General features: G+C 39.9%; 1 protein-coding gene across 1 annotated transcript in view; it reads right to left on the bottom strand.

Annotated features, from left to right (window-relative positions):
- Window positions 1-23,109, bottom strand: part of DTD1 (D-aminoacyl-tRNA deacylase 1) — a 275,745-nt gene that overhangs the window by 117,635 nt on the left and 135,001 nt on the right. The gene's annotated exons all lie outside the window — the stretch shown is intronic.

A 23,109-nucleotide genomic window follows, 5' to 3' on the forward strand; every position in this document is an offset into this window, starting at 1 on the left:
TGACACTCCCAATGAGTCCAGGTTCCCCCCATCCATGCTCTCATGTCACCTTCTATTTACACTGTGATAAGTCATAGTACTTATCACAGCTTATAATTAGTCTTTACTTGTAGATTACTTGGAGAATATCTGCCTACCCTCATAAACGTGAAGTCAGAGTGGCTCTGTGTCAGTTCTGTTCATCATTATATTCCCAATGCCCAGAACTGTGTGGTACCACAGATAAATATTCATAGATAAATATTCATGGATGAACAAATTGATTACTGAATGAACAAATATTTTTTGACAATCAGAGAAATATGTTCTTGTACTGAGATGTAGCTTTAAATATAGATAGCTGGGTACATCAGCTTTACTAACTCAAAGATATAAGGAGATATTGTTTTGCTCTCTTTGAAACCAGCTCCCAGCAGCAGATTGCTCTTTTGGGAAATGATATTTTGCCTAAAGACAGAAATCATTCACTGTACAACCTCAGTGGTGGAATGAGTGACATAATGATGCAGAAGTCCAAACACCTTTTTGAAAACAAGTTTTCTCAAATTCTAGACAACTGAATTCTTTATTACTGTCAAAAGATTTTGAAGCCGTTACTCAGAACACTAAATCTACGTATTACCAACATAATGTACCTCCTCTTTCTTTTCTATTTCACTAAGTCTCACCTGGGCTACCACAGTTGGGAAACACTTTGCTCTTTTATCAAAAAATACATCTACAATCCATATCTCTTATTTCTAAAGCAGTTTTTATTTTGGGCCTTATATCTCCTGGCCCTGGCTTCCCCTCATCTCCTTCACACCAGCATCACCACCCTTACCCCCTGTGTGTGGGCCATGCTTTCCTTTGGCTAGTTCTCAAATTCAGCCAGCACTATCCCTCTCTGAGACCCATTCTGGTGTGAAGGCATCCACCAGAAATGCCTTCCCAAGACCTCTGCATGGCTCCTTCCTCCCTCAATTCTTCGTGAAAATGACTTCACTAAAAAAATCAACCTACCAGGAATTCCCTGTCCTTCCCTGCCTTACTTTCCTACATCATATTCTTCATCATCTGACACACTTGTCTATTTTTGTACTATTTCCAGAGATCCCACATGCCAACACACTAGAATATAAACTCCATGCATATTTTTTTTTGTTTACTGCCATATCCCAAGTGTCTAAAAACTGCCTGAGACAAAGAAGATGCTAAATAAATATTTGTAAAATTGAGTGAATATGCATTGTGGTGGCTCAATCTCTCATAAAATCTCTTCCACAAGACTCTCTGTTCTAACCTGGTCCATAAGTGGGCCAAAGAAGAGGTCCACTACAAGGAAAACATTCTGTAAAAAAGACAAGACTTAAATTAATAATAAAAAGAACATTTTTACTTCTGGCCAAGATGGAGGCATAGGTGGAAACACTGTGCCTCCTCACGCAACCAAATTTAAGGACAACAAAGATTTAGAAACAAAAACACAACCAGAACAGATAGAAAATTGAACTGTACGGAAAATCGACAAAAAAAACATTCATCCGGACCGGTAAGAGGGGTGGAGTCAGCAGTCAGCAGAGAGGGGTGCCAGCAGAAAAAAGGAGTACCTGGCAGACCTGGGTGCACAGGCGACATGGGGCTAGTAGGGTTCGGGGAGGAAACAATAGACCCAGTGAGGCGCACAGGTGGTTTGATGACCACAGACACACATTCGCGTGCAGATAAACCAAGCAAAAATGATCAGTGAGACAGACCATGCAACCCAGGGCACCAGCAAGGGGAAATAAAACCTAAAAGTACCAAATGAAAAAACTTTCGGGGAGCATTCCTCAATATAATAAAGGCCATATATGAAAGACCTACAGCCATCATCATACTCAATGGACAAAAACTAAAAGCTTTTCCACTAAGATCAGGAACAAGACAAGGTTGTCCACTTTCACCACTTCTATTCAATATAGTATTGGAAGTTTTAGCCACAGCAATCAGTCAAGAAAAGGAAATAAAAGGCATCCAAATCGGACAGGAGGAAACAAAACTGTCATTGTTTGCAGATGACATGATAGTGTACATGGAAAACCCTATAGCCTCTACCAAAAAACTGCTGGAACTAATAAATGAATTTGGCATAACAGTGGGATACAAAGTCAATATCCAGAAATCAAAGGCATTTCTGTATACCAACAATGAAGCAGCAGAAGCAGAAATCAGGAAAAAAATACCATTCGATACAGCAAAAAGAAAAATAAAATATCTGGGAATAAACCTAACCAAGGAGGTAAGAGACCTGTATGCAGAAAACTACACAACACTGAAGACAGAAATCAAGGAAGACACGAATAAATGGAAACATATACCGTGTTCATGGATTGGAAGAATTAACATCATCAAAATGTCCATACTACCCAAAGCAATTTATAGATTCAATGCAGTACCTATTAAAGTACCAATGGCATATTTCAGAGACATAGAACAAACACTTCAAAAATTTATATGGAACCAGAAAAGACCACGAATAGCTGCTGCAATTTTGAGAAAGAAGAACAAAGTAGGAGGGATCGCAATACCTGATATCAAATTGTATTACAAGGCCACTGTAATAAAAACAGCCTGGTGCTGGCATAAAAACAGGCACATAGACCAATGGAACAGAATAGAGAACCCAGAAATAAACCCAACTCTCTACAGTCAATTATTATTCCACAAAGGGGGCAGTAACATAAAATGGGGTAAAGATAGCCTCTTCAACAAATAGTGTTGGGAGAACTGGACAGCTACATGCAAAAAAATGAAACTCAAGCACCAACTTACATCATACACCAAAATAAACTCAAGGTGGATAAAAGACTTAAATATAAGCTGTGAAACCATTAATGTCCTAGAGGAGAACATTGGCAGGAAAATCTCAGATATTTCACGCAGCAACATTTTTACTGATATGTCCCCTAGAGCAAGGAATATAAAGGAAAGGATAAACAAATGGGATCTCATCAAAATAAAAAGCTTCTGCGCAGCTAAAGAAAACAGCATTAAAATAAAAAGACAACAAACTCTATGGGAAAACATATTTGCCAATGATACCTCAGACAAAGGTTCAATCTCCAAAATGTACAAAGAACTCACATGACTTCACTCTAAGAAGACAACTAACCCAATTAAAAAATGGGGAAAGGACTTGGACAGACACTTCTCCAAGGAGGACATACAGAGAATCCAGAGACACATGAAGAGATGCTCAATATGGCTAGCTATCAGAGAGATGCAAATTAAAACCACAATGAGATACCACTTTACACCAGTCAGAATGGCTATCATAAACAAAGCAATAAACAACAAATGTTGGAGAGGGTGTGGGGAAAAGGGGACTCTGGTCCACTGTTGGTGGGATTTCAGACTGGTATAACCATTATGGAAAACAGTATGGAATTTTCTCAGAAAACTAAACTTGGACTTGCCTTTTGACCCAGCAATTCCACTGCTAGGATTGTATCCTAAGAACCCTAAAACACTAATCCCAAAGAACCTATGCACCCCAATGTTCATAGCAGCACAATTTACAATAGCCAAGAGTTGGAAGCAACCTAGGTGCCTGTCAGTAAATGAATGGATCAAAAAACTATGGTTCATATACACAATGGAACTTTATGCTGCAGAAAGAAGGAGCTCCTACCTTTTGCAACAGCATGTATGGAACTGGAAAGCATTATGCTGAGTGAAATAAGCCAGGTGTAGAAGGACAAATACCATATGATCTCACCTTTAACAGGAAGCTAAACAACAAAACAAGCAAGCAAAATATAACCAAAGACACTGAAATAGAGAACAGGCTGACAGTGACCAGAGGGGAGAGGGGAGGGAATTTCAGGGGAAATAGGGGAGGGATTTAGAGGAATATATATAAAGGATACATGGACAACAACTGAGAAGGGTGGAAATGGGAGGGAGGGGGTAGCACGGGGGTGGGATGGGATGGGAATAATAGAAAACTGTACTTGAAAAATAATTAAATAAAAAAATTGGAAAAAATAAGAAAAAAAGAAAAAACTTTGGGGGCTTGAGTTGTTGGGAGAGACTCCCAGCCTCACAAGAGTTTGTTGGAGAGACCCACAGGGTCCTAGAAAGTACACAATCCCACCCACCGGGAACCAGTGCCAGAAGGGACCAATTTACTTGTGGGAAGTGGCAGAGGGGACTGAAATCTGAGAAAGAGTGGAGCAAGCACCATTGTTCCCTTTGTGACCCCCACATACAGTGCCACAACCCAGTGATTAGGTTGCCCCACCCTGGTGAACACCTAAGGCTCTGCCACTCACCTGTAACAGGCCCACTGAGACAAAAAAATTATGGCTCAAACAAAAGAATAAATCAAAGCCCCAGAACCAATACTTTTAAGCGACAAAGAGATAGCCAACCTATCAGATGCACAGTTCAAAGCACTGCTGATGAGGATGCTCACAGAACTGGTTGATTTGGGTCGCAAATTAGATGAACAAATGCAGGCTACACTAAGTAAAATGAAGGAAAATGCACAAGGAACCAACAGTGATGGAAAGAAAACTGGGACTCAAATCAGTGGAGTGGACCAGAAGGAAGAATAAAAGAAACAACCAACCAAAAAAGAATGAAGAAACAATAATTCAAAAAAATGAGGAGAGGCTTAGGAACCTCCAGGACATCTTTAAATATTCCAACACCCGAATTATAGGGGTACCAGCGGGGGAAGAGGAAGAGCGACAAGTGAAAAACTTATTTGAACAAATAATAAAGGAGAAATTCCCCAGTCTGGCAAAGGAAATAGACTTCCAGGAAATCCAGGAAGCTCAGAGAAGAAGGTGTGTTCCTTCTTGGGTCCCAAAGAAGGTGGACCCAAGAAGGAACACACCAAGGCACGTCATAATTACATTAGCCAAGACTAAAATAAAGGAGAGAATCCTAGAAGCAGCAAGAGATAAGGGGACAGTCACCTACAAAGGAGTTCCCATCAGACTGCCAACTGATTTCTCAAAAGAGACCTTACAGGCAAGAAGGGGCTGGAAAGAAGTATTCCAAGTCATGAAATCCAAAGACCTACATCCAAGATTGCTCTATCCAGCAGAGCTTTCATTTAGAATGGAAGGGCAGATAAAGTGCTTCTCAGATAAGGTCAAGTTAAAGGAGTTCATCATCACCAAGCCCTTATTATATAAAATGTTAAAGGGACTTATCTAAGAAAAAGAAGATAAAAAATATGTACTGTAAAATGATAGCAAACTCACAATTATTAACAACCGAACCTAAAAAAATAAAAATGAAAACAAACTAAGCAAAGAACTAGAACAGGAACAGAACCACAGAAATAGAGATCACATGGAGGAATAGAAACAGTGGAGTGGGAGGAGGAGAGAGGGAGAAAAAGTACAGAGAATACATAGAAAATAGAAATAGAAAATAGAATCTGTAAATACATATAAAATAGAGGGAGGGCAAGAATAGTATGGGAAATATAGAAGCTAAAGAACTTAAGACTCATGGGTATGAACTAAAGGGGGGGAAGTGGATAGGAGAGGGTGTCGAGGGGAGGGGAATGAAGGTGGGAAATGGGACAACTGTAATAGAATGATCAATAAAATATATATTTTAAAAAAGAAATTACGAATAACTGTATGCCAAGAAATTTGAAAACCTAGGTGAAATGGACAAATTTCTAGAAAAATATAATCTCCCAAAACTCAATGAAGAGGAAGCAGAAAGCCTGAACAGACAAACAGCAGCTGACAAAATCAAAGCAGTAATCAAAAAACTCCCAACACACAAAATCTCTGGAATATACAGTTTCACAGGAGAGTTCTACAAAGTATTTAAGGAAGAAGTAACCTCTATCCTTCACAGACTATTCCAAAAAATCCAATGACAGGGAAGACTCCCAAACTCTTTTTATGAAGCTAGCATCATCTTGATCCAAAAACCAAAGACACAACCAAGAAAGAAAACATTAAGCCAATATGGCTGATGAACATAGATGCTAAAATCCTCAACAAAATATTGGCAAACCACATCAACCAATACTTTAAAAAGTTCATATACCACGACCAGGTGGGATTCCTCGCAGGAATGCAAGGATGGTACAACAGTTGCAAATCAATAAACATAATACATCACATGAACAAAAGCAAAGATAAAATCACATCATCATATCAGTAGATTTGGAAAAAGCATCTCATAAGGTACGCCAACCACTTATGATAAAAAAAAAAACCCTCTGCAAAATGGGAATAGAGGGAGCATTCCTCATCATAACAAAGGCCATATATGAGAGACCTACTACCAACACTATACTCAATGGACAAAAACTAAAAACCTTACCACTAAGATCAGGAACAAGACAAGGTTGTCCACTTTCACCACTCCTATTCAACATAGTATTAGAAGTCCTAGCCACAGCTAACAGACAAGAAAAGGAAATAAAAGGCATCCAAATTGGAAAGGAGGAAGCAAAACTGTCATTGTTTATAGATGACATGATAGTATACATAGAAAATCCTATCGACCTAATAATTGAATATGGCAAAACAGTGGGATACAAAGTCAATATCCAGAAATCAAAGGCATTTTTGTACACCAGCAATGAAACATCAGAAATAGAAATCAAGAAAAAATTCCATTTGATATGGCAACAACAAAAATAAAATACCTAGGAATATACCTAACCCAGGAGAAAACTACATAACACTGAAGAAAGAAATCAAGGACAATACAAACAAATGGTACATATACCATGTTCAAGGATCAGAAGAATTATCATCATCAAAATGTCTATACTACCAAAGCAATTTACAAATTCAATGCAATACCTATTAAAGTACCAATGGCATATTTCACAGACATAGAACAAACACTTCAAAAATTTATATGGAACCATAAAGGACCCCAAATAGCTGTTGCAATTTTGAGAAAGAAGAACAAAGTAAGAGGGATCACAATACCTGATATCAAACTGTATTACAAGGCCACTGTAATCAAAACAGCCTGGTACTGGCATCAAATCAGACACATAGAGCAATGGAACAAAACAGGGAGCCCAGAAATAAACCCAAGTCTCTACAGTTAATTAATATTTGACAAAGGGGGCAGCAACACAGAGTAAAAATAGCCTCTTCTAAAAATGGTGTTGGGAGAACTGGACAGCTACATGCAAAAAAAGGAAACTCGAGCACCAACTTACACCATACACCAAAATAAATTCAAGCTGGGTAAAAATTTAAATATAAGCCGTGACACCATTAAAATCCTAGAGGCAAACATTGGCGGGAAAATCTCAAATATGTCATGCAGCAACATATTTACTGATATGTCACCTAGAGCAAGGGACATAAAAGAAAGAATAAACAAATGGATCTCATCAAAATAAAAAGCTTCTGCACAGCTAAAGAACACAGCATTAAAATAGTCCTCCTCCAAACACTTTCCTCCAAAAACAGACACTATGGATCCCATAAAATTTCCAATGAGGTAAACCTGAATGGTATGTTCAATACTGGCAAATTAATGTGGCTAAAGTAGATGATATCTTATCATAAAAGTATGAAGGGCCTCACTTAATATTTTCACTGTAATGCTTAAAATAATTCCACACGTTGAAGACAAACCAGACTATAAATAAATCTCATTTCTTATAAGAAGTCCCAAATTGACAGGCAGCTCAGGATGCCCACCTGGTGTCTGACTTATAGATAATAAACTCCCATCCTGCATGGGGGATCATCCACATCTGACATTCATTGTCTTTTACCATGGCCTTCTGCCAAGGTGTGGATAATGAAGCCCCTGGTGCTGCTGCCTCTGGAGTGTGGTCTAAATTAGAATACAGGCTACCCACTCCTTCAGTGTCAGTTCCTGGCCAAGGTCTCAGTGTCTCTACCCAAGGTGAGATAGCAAAGCAGCCACTCAGCTGTTTTTCACAAGGTGATCTTGATCGAGTGGGGAGCCAATCCTTCAGGTGGTTCATGTATAAAATAAATCCAGTTCAGAACAGATGATGAGTTAAACTTTTGTAATGTCATCGTAAATCATTCCCTGAATTAGTAAGGTTATCTATACATCACAAGGACAATTTTCTACACTATAAAAGTCTTCCTGTAGGTTATTTATCCCTATAATCACCACAGATGGGCTTCTGTTTTGAATGTGTATCAACAGTTTATTGTGCTTGTCATAGTTTTTAACCAGTCTTCCCACAAAGTTGGCAAATAATCAGCTGTAAAAAGTAAGCACTCTCTGGTGTTCATCACAGTGGGTTTTTTGTAAGGCCAGGCAAGCCACACACCCTCTTAGTCTAGAAGACAGCATCTGCTTGAGCACTGGGCTGTCAGCAAGTTAACACAACAGTCTGTAGGCCTGCTTGTTAATGCATGTCTCTTTCATCAATGCTGTACAGCAGAATTAGGTCTGATATTTGTTCCATCATATCTGGCAGGAAGGTTGTAGTGGCAATAGCTAACCCTCACCAACCTCAAACTTTCTAATGGTGCCTGAGACCTACCAAAAAGAATCTAAGAGTTGTCACAACCAGGTTGATTAGGTCAGTTCTCAATAGCGGTTTATCAATTTTTTCCTCCTGTCAGATAGGTCAGTGTTACATATAAATCAGACCAGAACTTAATTATTTAAATCATTATTTTAATATCTCTTCTTCAAAAGAAAGTACCTCAAGTTCCAGACTCCTTAGAAAATTAAAAGCAGAATTTCCAGTAAAGATGGAGGAGTAGGTAGACACACTGTGCCTCCTTGCACAACCAAAAGAAGGACAACGACAAATTAAAAAACAAAAACAAATAAAACAGAACTGCCAGAAAATCAAACTGGATGGAAGTCCAACAACCAAGGAGTTAAAGTTATTCTTCCAGACCCATAGGAGGAGAGGAGATGGGCAGCAGGAATGAAGAGGACTTGTGGTAAGGCAGTGGCTGGTGGACCAGGTGAGGTGGCAGCTGGTGAAACAGATGGTCCCACATTTGCATGTGGATAAACTGGGAGGAACAACTGGGGAGCGGGACAAATTGTGCAACCCAGGGCTCTAGCACAGAGAAATAAAGCCTCAAAACCTCAGACTTAAAAGAAACACTCAATGTGGGGGTTCAGAAGGCAGGAGAAACTCCTAGCCTCACAGTAGAGTTCATTTGAAAGACCCACAGGGTCCTAGAATGTACACAAACTCACCCACCTGGTAATCAGGACCAGAGGGCCCAATTTGCTTTTGGGAAGCAGCGGAACTGACTGAAAACAGCTAAAACATGAACAAGTGGCATTGTTCCCTCTAGGGCCCCTCCCCCACATACAGTGCCACAACACAGTGATATAGATTGCCCTGCCCTGATGAATACCTAAGGATCTGCCCCTTACTATGTAACAGGTGTGCTGAGACAAAAAAAATGGCTCAAATGAAGAACAGATCAAACCTCCAGAAAAAAATACAACTAAGCAACAAAGAAATAGACAACCTATTAAATGCACAGTTCAAAACACTGGTAATTAGGATGCTCACAGAAATGGCTGAGTATGGTCACAAAATAAAGGAAAAAGTGAAGGCTGGGAAAAGTGAAATAAAAGAAAATATACAGGGAATCAACAGTGATGAGAAGGAAACTGGGACTCAAATCAACAGTTTGGACCAAAAGGAAAAAATAAACATTCAACCAGAATAGAATAAAGAAACAAGAATTCAAAAAAATGAGGAGAAGCTTAGGAACCTCCAGGATAATTTTAAATGTTCCAACATCTGAAACATAGGGGTACCAGAAAGAGACCAGGAAGAGCAAGAAGTTGAAAACTTATTTGAAAACATAATGAAGGAGAACTTCCCCAAATCTGGCAAAGGAAAAAGACTTCCAGGAAGTCCAGGAAGCTCAGACAGTCCCCAAACAACTGGGATCCAAGTGTCAGGAACTGTTCTGCCTGGTTTCCCGAGTTGTAACTGCCCTCCCCCCGCCCATAGTTAAGGTTGAGTGAGCGACCTCCAGAATGCAGGCCACTAAGGAGACAAAGCTTTTCTCTGGCTGCTTCTGCTTCATCCTTGGCCCCCAAAGCTTGGTCAGTTAGTCAGAGATGGGTAAGACCCCTCAAAGTGGGGGCAACCTAAGCCAGATGCAATCACTTGGGAGGCCTTCATGGAAGCACTCAGGGGGCTGCAACAAAGAGGAAGTGATGGGCCCTCACCCCCCAGCTATTCTGACATAGCCTGAGTCCCCAGTTCTGTCTGGGAGAAGCACTTCCTGGCTCTAATCCACTTAAGCCTGAAAACCTATAATGGGGGAGGCAGTGCAGTCCCTTGCTGGCTAGAGTGGGATCCAGGATGATTCGGCATAATAAAGAATTCTTAAAAGTCCTGTGAAGCCTGCTTTGCTACGAATGCTTTAACTCATATGATAAGGAAATGAGTATGTCTCCCAAAGTTTCTGCAACCCCCTTACCTGACAGACACTGACTCAGACTAAGCCCTCAGATTTCTTTGAAATGTTATCCACTGTTTTATCCTTGCTGCCTGTATTCCTGTGTATTACAACCCAATAAAAGCCATTGAGGAAGGGACTCTTGGCTTTTCTCCTCTGAGAGACTGGCCACCTCTCCTCCCCAAGCAGATCATGTCTTGGCAGTTTCACTTTCATCCATGGTGGACGGGGCGGGTGGGAGGGACTTTGTGGGCAAAGTTGCCCCCACACCCATGGCACATCATAATTCCATTACCCAAGATTAAAGATAAGGAGAGAATCTTAAAAGCAGCAAGAGGAAACAAGAGAGTTACCTACAAAGGAGTGCCCATTAGACTATCAGCTGATTTCTCAAAAGAAACCTTCAGGTAAGAAGGGGCTGGAAAGAAGTACTCAAAGTTCAAGAAAAGCAAGGACCGACATCTCAGATTACTCTATCCAGCAAAGCTATCACTTAGAATGGAAGGGCAGATAAAGTGCTTCCTAGATAAGGTCAAGTTAAAGGAGTTCATCATCACCAAGCCCTTATTATATGAACTGTTAAAGGGACTTATCTAAGAAAAAGAAGATCAAAAATAGGAACAGCAAAATGACAACAAACTTACAACTATTAACAAATGAACCTAAAAAAACAAAAACAAAAATGAACTAAGCAAACAACCAGAAGCAGAACAGAATTACAGAAATGGAGGTCACATGGAGGGTTATCAACAGGGAGGGGCAGCGAGGAATGGGGGAAACAGTACAGGAAATAAGCATAAATGGTAGGTACAAAATAGACAGGGGTAAGCTAAGAATAATATAAGAAATGTAGAGGCCAAAGAACTTGTATGTATGATGCATGGATATGAACCAAGGGTGGGGGGAATGCTTGTGGAAGCAGGGTACAGGGCGGAGAGGAATAAAGGAGGGGAAAATGGGGGAAATGGCATAATCAATAAAATATATTTTAAAAAAGAATATTAAAAGCAGTATTGACAAATTACAATGACTATGACACTTGAAATATATGTCATGAAGAACCCAGACTATAACCAGGAGAGAACAAGGATGAGTCACTTTCATGTGCCTTATAACAAAACCTGTTCCACACCCTGAATAAAGAAGCACCCTAAGCTTTCTTGTGACTGCCCACAGAACAAACCATAAGTATCATCTCCATAGCAACGGTTGTCAGGCCAACAGGTCTTTTCAGATGCAGTCAAAGTAAATGTAATTCAAGAAATGCTTTCACACTAAAAAGTATGGTTTCAGCCCTGGCTGGTGTAGCTCAGTGGATTGAGCGCGAGCCTGCGAACCAAATGATCGTGGTTCGATTCCCAGTCAGGGCACATGCCTAGGTTGCAGGCCAGTTCCCGACAGGGGACACACCAGAGGCAACCATACATTGATATTTTTCTCCCTCTTTCCTTCCCTTTCCCTCTAAAGAAAAATAAATAAAATCTTTAAAAAAAAAAGTATGGTTTCAGGAAAACTAGAGATAAGGCGCTGGCTCACTCAGGGACTTACAGAAGGATGTGACTCATCTTGAATTTAACTCTGATAGCAAATTTGACATTTCTTTAGTGTTCAAAGGGTACTTACAACATAAAGCCTTGGGTCTCACCAGTTTTTCCTCCCATTCCTCACAAGACATCCTGTGGATGGAATGGTAAGGCCTAACGTGGAGAAAACAGCTCTCCTACAAAGCTGAGAAACAGGACAGCAAGGAGAACCCAGAGCTTGGGAGAGTTTAAAGATTCTAAGTCCAAAATACACTGAAAAGAAATAAAATTAATTCTCTATTGGACCTGGGGTGAACAGGGGAGAGATGACATGCTGCAGGTAGAGGGGATGGAGTGGTGACAAGGGGCAGGATGAAGGCATGGTGAGGTAGAGACAGAATATGAATATGAGAACAAAAATAAATGTTATCTTCCTGGAAGGTAAACAGTTCACCTGGACAACTTTAACTCAACATCAAGCATTCAGATAAAATGCATTTTAAATACTAAATGTTTTTTCTTTTTTTAAAGGTTGTATTTATTTATTTTTAGAGAGATGGCATAGGAGGGAGAGTGCAAGAGAAACATTGATGTGCAAGAGAAACACTGATTGTCTGTAATGCACCCCCAATCATGGACCTGCAACCCAGCCCTGTACCCTGACCAGGAATTGCACCAGCGGTCAGTTTGCAGGATAACACCCAACACACTGAGCCACACCAGCCTGGGTAAAATCTCATAGGTTATTTCTGATACACTTTTCAGATCTCTTCTTTCCAAAAAAAATCACAATATGGCCTCACCTATAATCAAGTTTCAAAATAAAAATTCATTTATGTTATAATGAGCTTGCAAAAAATGCTGGTGTCAGAACTCAAGAGATACCAGTGAGATATGGAGGACAGTAAGCAGTGGAATAACCTAGAAAGAAGCAAGTTCCAAAAAAATAACAATTTCCAGAGAGTAAATGTGAATTGCCAGTGGAGGTATTTACAGCCCACTGCTCTTAAAATCAGCTCTGTTTCTTCCCATAAGGTGACCTAGGCTTCATGCACCTGCTGGAAGGTTGTTCCAGGCCCCTTCAGGATCCCCTTCAGCCCCAGGCTGTCCGCATCAGAGTCCCTCCCACCCCCAGGCAGTTTCACTTCCTTCTCACCTGCAAGGTCCTATCTGGCCCTGGCCCTGCCAGCATTTTAAGTGCCTTCTGGTTTCAAATTCTCTTCCAAGCCTATCTTTCATATTTCTACACATACCATCTCAAAAATCTCAGGAAAGTCTGCATTTATCATTTGTTCAACAAGAGACCAGAGCTTCAAGGAAGTAATGTTATAGAAGCAAACCCTTCTCTTTCAACAAGCACATTTTAAGATCACACTTGTTTGTCCAGTAAGGAAAGTTGAAGTTTAATTTTTAAAAAGAAGTAACTCTATTTCTCAAATTATTGCTTAAGATTTTGGTAGAGAAGATGCTTCTGAATTATGCCTTGGTTTGTAGATGTATTTGGATAAGAATTTGGTAAAGACAAGGAAATAGAGGAAAATAAGAGAGTTCTCATGGGACTCAGCCTTTTAGTTCTCTGTGCTTCCCCTCAGTAAAATCAATGCAGGTCTCCTTTCAGACATGGAGAGAATTTAACAAAACAGTATCTGTGGAACGTTCTGAACACTTTGAAAAGTAAAAATGTCTTCTTTAAGCAGTACTTACTAAACATCTAAGGCATCAACACTGAAAGATGGGCCTTCTGAAAAGCATGCCCTGGGGGCAGATTTCCACCACAGGGGACATCAGGGCACTAGGTAGATATTTGAGGTGAGTTAGCCTGTTTCAACCACCCTCACCCATCCCCTGTGTCCAGTATTCTTAAATAACAGAAAACAGCTCCAAGAAGAAAAACAAAACAGTAAAATGAGTTAAGAACAACTTTTCATCAAAATGATCTCTAAGTAATTCAAAACTGCACAGAGACAATATGGATTCCTCAGTGACAGATTCCAAAGTTAGGTTTCAGTTCACACACACACACACAAAAGTGAAATGTTATCCCCGCAATGAAAAAAGTTGCATGTTTTCTTTAGGTTTATAAAAACAGCATACTGAAACCTCAAACCATTTAAATGTGCATAGGCTGTTGAGGGTTGCAAAGCCCTTGAATTGAGGCAGAGAAAACAAAAACAGCAAATAAAAAAAATATTTACTTGCTCATAAAGTTCACATGTAAGAAAAAATTTTAAGTTGTACATTATTTGTCACTGTGACTACTTTGTCACCTGAATAAAATAATACCTACAAAATGTCTGTCTCTTTTTCTTTTTTGGAGAGAGGAGAGCTAGTCAGTAAGAATAAAAACAAGAGCAATGCCTGACAAGTAGGAGCTAGAAGTTAAGTAAATGGTAGTTCTCTTCTCCTTCCCATTCCTGCCCTTCTAGGGCCTGAAACAGAATTATTCAAAGGGCCAACAAGTAGCTGTCCTGTACACAGGCATCAGCCACTAGGTTGGGTTTCAAGGTCTGTCAATCACTGAGCCCTAAGTTAACTAGCACAAAAGTTGAGAACAGATATGATCAAAATGCCATCCTAATAACTCATGGCAGTCAGCAAAGGACATGGCCTCCTTCATTGCTCTGAGGATAAACTGATCACACTGAGGACAAGTACCCCAGTGCTTCTACTCTTGGCTCTTGCCTGTTCTGTGGCTTGGCAGAACCTTCACATTTGAGGAGCACAGAGACAAGTGAGGGATGAACCATAAAACAGTCAATTTTCCAATTTACTGGCAATAATGCAGTTGAAGAAAATAGCTTCTTGCAGGAAAGGTTGCTCAGGTTTCTGCTTGAGTTGTTGCAGTTCATTCCATGTGGCCAGGCTACTCCCAACCTCCTCCCACTACCTCCATGCAATTTCTGTGGGCAGTTAGGGATTAACGGACTTTTTATTAATGGAGGCACACTCTGAATAAACAAATTCTATCTTTTTCTATTTCTTAATCTATCACATTGGCAAAGACTCACATTGATGCACTGAGTCCAATGCTTGGTAAAGATAACCTGCAAATGCTGACAAGGTTAACTCTAAAGACACGGAGAGGGGGCTCTTGACAAAAATAATCAAAACCCTGAATGTACCTGTGTTCTTTTCCCCAGCAGTTCAGGTCTGGGAATTGATGTCAACAATCAACCCAGGCTACAGAGCAAGATTTAATACACACTGTCACCATAGCACTGCTTCTAAGAGGAAAAGCTAGGATGTAACTTAAATGTCCAATAGCAGTGAGAAGCTAAATAAACTATAATACTTATGGCAGAAGAATAGGCTTACATTAAACTGGGGTTGAAAAAGATTATTTGATAACATGCAAAAAAATGTCCATGATACTGTAAGTGAAAAAATAAGGTTATAAAATAGTATAGTATGGTCCCATTTTATAACTACATACATAGATATAAAGGGGTGTATCTGCTTCACACAGGCACAGGGAGAAAAAGCACTACATTGAAAGCATGGTACCAAAGCATTTTGGTACCACGGAGGGTAGAATTAAAGGTGATTTTATTTTCTTCTTTGTAGAAACAAGATTAAGTGTTATCACTAATTTAAAAAATGTTTGAATAAAATGCTTCCACCATGCACTTTGCAAGAATGAAGCTTTTCTTTATTATATATAAGCAGCCACCTCTGCAAGCTTCACAAAATATGATTCATTATGTAAGTACCCCTACTCAGTAAGCAGCTTGTTCATCTTTAAGCTAATGATGAGATTGTAAGATGGATTTTACCAATTGGAAGGTATGTTTGAGACGGTGTGGCAAACCCCAGTGAGTCCTGACTCCTGGTGTCTGTTACCTTGTGCAGTTACAATGAATAGGGCTGACCTGTGTAACAAACAGGATACTGCAGAAATGACAGCATATGATTTCAGAGGCTAGGTCACTGGGGGAAAGTAGCTGTCATGATGTGAGGACTTTCGAGCAGACCTGTGCAACTTCCTGTGTCAAGAAACCAAGACCACCTGTCAACAGCCAGCACCAGCTTGCCAGCCTCCTAAAGGGCCACATGGGAAGAAGGCCCTCCTGACTATCCTGGTAACATCGTGACTGAAACCTCACGGAAAACCCCTGGCCACAACCACTCAGCTAAACAGACCAAATTCCTGGCCCACAGAAACTGTGTGAAAAATATTTACTGTTGTGTTGAGCCACTAAATTTGCAGGCAATTTGCTACACAGCACTAGATAACTAAAACAGATGGTCTGATTTAAAGTACAACCCATGTGACCCACACAGAATTCACTCTGCAGGGATTGGGGCTGGAGGTCTTCACCAGCATAGCTATAGGCAATGGCCATAAGTTATCTGCACAGGACACATGCTGCTGTGCCAGGAGCTCCACTGGGAGCAGAGGTGGGGACACATTCCTACCAGTCAGGTCTATGTCTCCTTCAGTGACACCTTGGAGGCCAGATAACTTCTGGATAAATGATCTAATTGGGGCAGCCAAGGAGGAGCCCCAACTCCCTCAGAGGAGATAGCATCTGACCTTGTTAACTGAGAGCACTCTGAAGCAAACTGGGAGGTCACAAGATTGCTATGTTGCCCCAAATTGTAGGCAAACTCACAGAACAAATATCCTTCCATAAAGTAACACCTGAAATTGTATATGCAGCAAAACAGTTCCACTGATGAACGTTATGCTTATTTGGACATTTGGTATTTGTTCCTAAGGTCCTCTCTAAGTAGAATTATTTTTAACTCTCAATATTATGACCATATTTTAAGTGTTTTTGGTTAACTGCTCTCTTTCATAACTGCTACAAACAGTCTGTAATTTAGACCGCATTTTCTCCATTCCTCACCCTCTCCCTTCCCTTTTTAACCATGAACTTATGGTAATGATCTCAGGGTTGTCAGTTATTTAAAACACTGCAAATAAAATCAAGGCAACTCAGGCATCCAAGTCAATAAAATTATTATTGCTCAGAATATTTCAATTGCAACAGTTTCTGTACATATTTATATCAAGAAATCAAGGTAGTTAACTGGAAAAATGTTACCAAAGTAGGAGACAAGCACCTCTAACATAAATCTACATGGGAAAAAAACTTAAATTTAACAACACAAATACAAGAAAAACTGTAAACCTGAGAATTTTAATTTGGTCATTTAAGGAATCAAGCATCTTCTCCCTTTATTACCAATATTTTTGAAAAAGTGATTCTGAAGTGGCTGGTATCAGAATAGAATATAATAAAAAATTTAATTATGAATTCTAAACAGCAGGATATCTCAATGCGGGGTTTCATTTTAGATACATTTAAAAAAATTTTTATTGTATTTTTCCCATTACCACTTAACCCCCTTATACCTCCTCCTACCCCCTGGCACCATCACACTGCTATCCATGTTCATGAGTCCTTTCTCCTTTTGCTTGATTCCTCCACCTCATTTTTTAACAAAGAAAACATAATTAGATAAACGTTGCCAGAGTGGTTTAGCAGTACACTTTGCTGAAAAATACTCTAGTCCCACTCTATTAAACTAATTCAATAATCACTAGTAGGAAGACTTCTGTGTGAATTTCCCCAGGAATAAACTAGAAATGCCATTTCAACTATCCTGTAAAAGTGAGGCTTTTACTGTCATTTTTATGTGACATCGGCTTTAAAGAGTTAAAGCTGTTTTGAAGGTGATGAGTGATGGTATTTCAAAGAAACTGCACTTTCATTTTGCTGATTAGCTGATATATAGAGATTACTCTACAAAGGTCAAGAATCATAAACTTGGCAAGAATAATTTTCATCATTCTAGATCTTTCTCTTTATATAAGAGTAGAAACCTCTTAAGAATTGAGTCCCTTCCACCTCCCCCCAATAATGTAAAAATAATGATCACAAAAGAAAATATGATCCATAGATATGTTCTACTGTACCATGTGCTTTGATTTGTAGAATTTTTCACACCAGAAAAGGCTTACCATTTTACTAAGTATAAGGTGCTTAAGTGAGTAAAAAACGCTTAAGGGGAAAAAAGCTTGGTCAACTGATCTCCAATGGTTTAAGATATCACATGAAAATAAAACTCACACAATCCAAGAAAACCATTTAGGACTTGAATATACTAGAGAGATTAAACAGCTTGGCTATTAATTAACACAGATAACAACACACCTGGGAAGTATAATTATGAGTTCAGCAGCATCTGTCTGGCTTACTATAACATGTTTTCCATACAATTGTAATAGTACAGCCCCAAACCAGATAATGTATTAATTAACCAGTAGGAAAATTGCTACATTAAGAGATTCATTATGACCATTCCCACTGATGATATTATATTTACTTATTTGGTGTCTGCTTCAGGTTTAACCAATGGAGTTACCCCACCTATTCAAAATTTTTAAAAGGCAGAGTAGATGATTTAAATAGTATAAAAGAATAAAGAAGACTTAAAATAATACTTTCATCTTTAGAGACTATTTTCTAAAACTAAAATTTTTCAAAATGCTGTTATAATATTTTACAAAAATTATTATGAAGTAGCAATTCAGGAAGTATATTTTGGCCCAAAGATGGAAACAAAACTTTTTTTGATAGTTAGTATTGATAAGCTTTTCTATCACTGCCAAAGAACCAAAAATAATCACTGGATTACTAAATCACTGGATAGGGCATATGAACCATGCTCATGTCCAAGTCTGAAGTCAGTTCCCTACTGACTTAATTGATTCATAAGCTCTGTCTAAACAAGTTAACAATTTTCTTTTTAATTTTAGTTACCTTACCCCAATGTTCATAATAGCACAATTTACAATAGCCAAGTGCTAGAAGCAACCTAGGTGCCCATCAGTAAATGAGTGGATCAAAAAAACTATGGTACATTTACACAGTGGAATACTATGCAGCAGAAAGAAAGAAGGAGCCCCTACCCTTTGGGTTAGCATGTATGGAAGTGGAGAGCATTATGCTAAGAGAAATAAGCCAAGCAGTGAAAGACACATACCATATGATCTCACCTTTAACAGGAACCTAATCAACCAACAAAACAAACAAGCAAAATATAACCAAACACACTGAAATTGAGCATAGGCTGACAGTGACCAGAGGGGTGAGGGGGGGAATTTCACAGGAAAAGGGGAAGGGTTTGCAGGAACAAGTATAAAGGACACATGGACAAAAACAAGGGGAGGTGGTAAAGGGTGGGAGGTGGAGAGGGCTAGGGGGTCGGCTCAGATGAGGGTAAAAGGCAGAAAACTGTACTTGAACAACAATTAAAATAAAAATAAATAAATAATAGAATAAAAAATAAAAAAAACAGTGGTAACTTGGCTTTTGCATTTTTAAAAGCCATCTTTCAGGGTGGTTTGACATTTGGATTACTATTAAACATCTGCTAACTGTAAATGGGAAGATTTTTGCATGCTTCCCCTAGCTTTGCAAGTTTATGGTTCTTTTCCTTCAACCTCTTCACCCAGTACAGCTAACCCCAGCTATCTCATTATCCCTCCCCAGGACCAGGACTAGACCAGGTCTGGAAAGGGTTCGTAGGTTGCTCTGCTCCCATGGCCCACTGTTCTTTTTTAAAAAACATGTAGATATAAATGTACTTCAAGTCATCAGAAATTAAGTCAACAAATACATTCATGCCAAAATACTCCTTTTAAAACATCTGTTCTAACAACAATCAATTAAAGTGATGACAGAGCCTATAAAAAGTAAAACAGATGACCATGTTGGTGCTGTTTTTAATGCTTCATGCAATAAAATAGCACAGAAATAAGTTATCCTGCTTACTCTGGCTTCAGCCTCTTGGTTATACAGAGTCAAAACTTCAAAAGTAGCATGACTCACAGTGCAGTTGGCCAAAAACATTAAGCTGTTCAGTGCTGATGGAGATGGGATAAAGGCCTTGAGAGATCATGAAAAGAAGGCCCTGCACGGGGGAGTTGTATTCATTCATTCATCACAGGAATCAATTAAAACCTCTGCATGACCCCGGATTCTTTACAATTTCAGTGTTTTAAACATTTTTTTCACTGAAATGTTTTCAATTAAATAAACAGCTAAAGTAAGGAACAAAATTTCAATTGTAATGAGACCAAGGTCTCAGAATAAAATACATTCTAGATAATGAGGTAGGAGCCCCTGGATCTAAGAATGTCTTGTGAGGGGCAGCCTCTGCTTCCCACCTTGCTTCGTTCTAGTAAGCAGAGGAGACCCAGACATTTTGAAGATTCAAGCGCATTTACACAGGGGAGATTGTTGAAGAATGATGACCAGGGACTGGCGAAGCCACTCTCAGTTCCCATTTCCATAAGTCTATCAACAACAGCTACCGGAACATCTGTGGAGTAGGTCCACATCATATACATGACAAGAAATGATACAAAATAGTTAATTATGCATGCCACCAGAATTCCAAACTTACATTTTTGTATTAATAGGTAATGGTGATGATGCCAGTGTTGTCACAGTACTATTATACAGAAACCTTAGGAAGTTTCCTTCCACTGGCTTCTTTGTTCCACTTGCTTGGCTCTGAGCAAACCTCTCATGAACAAGATTGGAAGGCGAAGAACAAGATCGGCAAAACAGGAATACTATGTTCTCATGCAGGACTACAAAGCTTCTTTATCTTGAGTAATGACTTTCTTTAGAACTCTACTCAAAAGCAAATATTTGTCCACTGCCTACTCTGTGCACTGGGTTTGGTGCTGTGGGGGGATTTTCAATTTCCGGTTCATCCTTAAAGAGTTTGCAATTTAATTGCACAACAGGAATCAGTTCTAGAGAAGTCAAATGTAAATGACTTCACTACATGTCAAGACAATGAGAATGCTAACAAATTACACATGGCAGTTCACATACAAGCCATGCCTGCTGCTCAAATGTGAAAGTGGGGGACACACTCTTCTGGAAAGGGAAGAGCAGGAAAGAGGTACACTGATTTGTAGCCATGTGGGAGAAAAGAGTTTGAGCATACTCTTGCGGACAAGAAAACAAGTGTGTGCTTTCACAGATGATTTATATAGGGAAGTAGAGGAGACAGTCCTGAGAAAGAGACCTGTGCTGAGTTGAAGTTTGATCTTCACCCTAAGGGAAATGAAGCCAGTGAAGATTTTGGGAGGGAACTGCTATGATTAGTATTTGAGAAATATTAAGCAAAAGCTGATATGTAAGACACAGCACAGAAACCCTTAGCATACAGCCCCATCAGGGTAATTAAAACAATTCCTCATTGAGAAGTTCTTGACCTCAGCAATGACACAAGAAATGGAAATTCTGGGTCATCTGAACCTAACATGAAAAGGCTGACATGAGGAGTGAGTGAGATAAGACTATAAAGTACTGACAGCAGGACCAGCACAGCAAGTGCTCCATCAATGTTGGCCACTAATGCTGGTTGGTTGGTTTGTTTATCCTCACCCAATGAAATTTTTTTCATTGCTTTTTTAGAGAGAGAGGAAGGGAGAGAAAGAAACATCAACTGGTTGCCTCCTATATACTCCTGGACCGGGGAATGCATGTACCCAGACCAGAGATAAAACCCACCTTTCAGCTATAGAATAACACTCCAACCTATTGGGCCACACCAGCCAGTTCAGAAAAGATTGTGTTCTGTGTAAAAATGAGAACTCTGTAGCTCACTTCACTCCACAATTCCATTGTGTCTCCAGACACAGAAGGACACCAACACAGAGAGTCACATTTCACAATAATTACTAGAGGGTTCAATTCTTATGTCACTGACCACTGACAATCAGAGTGGTAGCTGCCATGCGCTCTCTGCTGGGCCACAGTCAGAATTGGGTTTTCCCAAGAGGTGTGGGTCAAGCTGACTTTTCCTGACAATGGGAAACTACAAATGGAGCTACTGTCCCAGTGCCTGGCCCTGGCTTCCTCACCTTAAATGCAGAATTCAGCTGTTATTCTTTGGGGCTTTTGCTTTCACTCCAAAATCCTCACCAAAAATATAACTGCCTGCTTTTTTTTTAGAGCTGTTAAGAACTGACCTCACTGTTTACCATCTGTGTATTTAACACACTAGTATCCCACAAACAGAAATTCAAGAAAATTCAAAACTTAAAACAGCTTGGCAAAACATATCCTACAATCAGGTAGTATTCAACACTCACTTCTATAGCAATATTCTAAAATGTTTTTAAGTTTCAAAACATAAATTCAAAAATAGATAATAAAACTTGTACTATAGACATCTGGCAACTTAAAAATGTAAACACATGGACAAACATATGTTGTTCTGTTCAACAAGATACAAGAACCAAACACAGGCTTCTGTTGGGAACTGCCCTGCCTGGTTTCAGGAGCTATAAATCCTCCATGGCTAAGGCTGAGTGAGCGACCTTTGGACCATAAACCACTAAGGAGACAAAGCTTATCTCCCTGGCAGGAGCACAGCTTCTGCTCCTTTTACTTCATCCATACCTGGCCCCCAATGCTTGATCAGTTAGCCAATGACGGGTAAGATTCCCCAAGAGGAGAACCACCTAAGACAGTCATGATCACATGGAGGCCCCAGGGAAGGACTTGGGGAACTGTGGAGAAAAGGGGTGATGAACCCTCACCCCTTGGCTCTGACAAAGCCTGACTCCCCTGAGTCCATGAGAAGTCTCTGAAAATTCCTTGGCTATCTGCCTCCTCTGCCTGACTTAAGCCTGAAACAGTGACTGAGGGTGGTACAGCCCTATGCTGGAAACGGTGGGCTCCCAGGTGATCAGGCCTGAGAAAGGATATGTAAAATCCTGTGAAGCCTGCCTTGCTAAGAATGCTCTTAGTTAAATGATAAACGCTCAAGCAGGAAATGAGTTTGTTTCCCAAAGTTTTGTAGCCTTTTAGCTGATAGACCCTGACTCAGAAGAAGCCCTAGTAGTTCTTTGTATGCTATCTACTGTTTGATCCTTACTGCCTGAGAATGTTAATGGGCTGTACCTCTATTCCTGTGCAAATTAAACCCAATAAAAGCCTGTGTGTGCAAGGATCAGCATGCTCTCCCCCTGAGAGGGTGGCCAGGCCACTCTGAGGCACCCCCGCCTTGAGGGAGCAGCTGTGCCATCCCTTTTCCTCCACAGGACTCAGAAGTCCGTGTGAATTTGTCTCATATCTCATCCATGATACCACGGGCACTGCGGGCTGGTGCACGCGTCAGGCCTCCAACAAAACCTTGGAGGT

The sequence above is a fragment of the Sturnira hondurensis genome, unplaced genomic scaffold, assembly GCF_014824575.4.
Source record: "Sturnira hondurensis isolate 20B ecotype Veracruz unplaced genomic scaffold, ASM1482457v3 Scaffold0009244, whole genome shotgun sequence".
Lineage (NCBI taxonomy): Eukaryota > Metazoa > Chordata > Mammalia > Chiroptera > Phyllostomidae > Sturnira > Sturnira hondurensis.